Genomic DNA, 1,314 nt, shown 5'->3' on the forward strand with positions numbered 1-1,314 from the left:
AGCGGCCAAGGTAGGAAGGGTACTCGGTAATGGCATCAAGATTGTCCCTGGTGATGAGCATTGAGACTAGTGTTCCATCGTCTTTAGATCGTCCGTTGATGCTGACGCTGATGATTAGGCGGGGACTGAGTCTCTTTTTCAGTTTTGCTTCGCCAAATTGCTTATCTTTATCCTCTAGCTTCAGCTTCTTCTTGCGTTCAACTTCTGTCATTGAAAGAAGTCTAGCTTGGGCTTGGACAGGATTCACTGTTTTCTTGGACTTTTTCTTGGGAAGGACTTTAGCAGCTAGTGACTTGGCCAGCTTTAAGTTGTCTTCAGTCTGCTTATTTTGAAGCTCTAGCTCTTTTTCAGCCCTTAATGCCTCGAGTCTTTCAGCTTCAGTCTGCTTCTTTTGAAGCTCTAGTCTGGTCGAGCGACTCCTTTAGCTGAGACATCTGCTGGTCTGTTGGAGCAAAAGAGCTGGATTGATCAGATACCCACTCCAGTCGACCGCAGGTTCTTGATGGGATATGAATTTGATATTCTGAAGTGATCACTACCTGAGAGGTAGAGTCTTCAAACAAGGTTTGTTGAGGGCTTTTGAAAAGTACCTTCAAGTTACCTTATTCAGCGACTGTCTTGCCTTTCGACTTGGGGTCCTGGTTCCTTGATGGAGTCGATTCACCTTGTCTTTGCTCCCCCTAGGATGCAGAGTCCCCGAGAGCAACACCTTTGGTGACGGTTGATGGCTTCTGGAACTTGATGGTAAAGTCATCTTCATCATCATCGTCGTCGTCACCATCTAGATCATCTCCGGTGTCTGGAATGACAGGTTCACCATCGTCTTCATCGTCATCTTCTTCATCCTCATCAACATCACCATCATCACCAGCAGCAGTGATGGGATGGACATCATCCCTAGGGATGGCTTCGACATCCTCAGCTAGAACAGCTTCGGTGGTCGTGATTACAGGTGCAGCAACTGCTTCAGCTTTGAGAGCCACAGCTTCAACTGCAACTGAAGCTGATACTAGGCCAATAGCCTGAGAAGCTGTAGGAGCATCATCAGATGATTCACCAACGTTGGACCTCATCTCCCCCTCTCTGGCTAAGACTCGAGAGAATTGGTCAGAGAGTTCGTCCAAGCGCTGACGTTGGAGAACCATGGATTCCTCCAGCCTTTACAAAGCATTGGCTAGAGTTGTCGTTGCCTCACGCGTCTCATGGAGCTGGGCATGATCATCGGCAGAGAAGGAAGGTACAATCACTGGAGCTGGTTGACGGACAACATCCAGGATTTGTTGAAGAAGACCAGTCTACTGATCAGCTATCGCC

This window comes from Cynara cardunculus, unplaced genomic scaffold (genome assembly GCF_001531365.2).
Source record: "Cynara cardunculus var. scolymus isolate 2C unplaced genomic scaffold, CcrdV1 Un_Scaffold_4048, whole genome shotgun sequence".
NCBI classification, from domain to species: domain Eukaryota; kingdom Viridiplantae; phylum Streptophyta; class Magnoliopsida; order Asterales; family Asteraceae; genus Cynara; species Cynara cardunculus.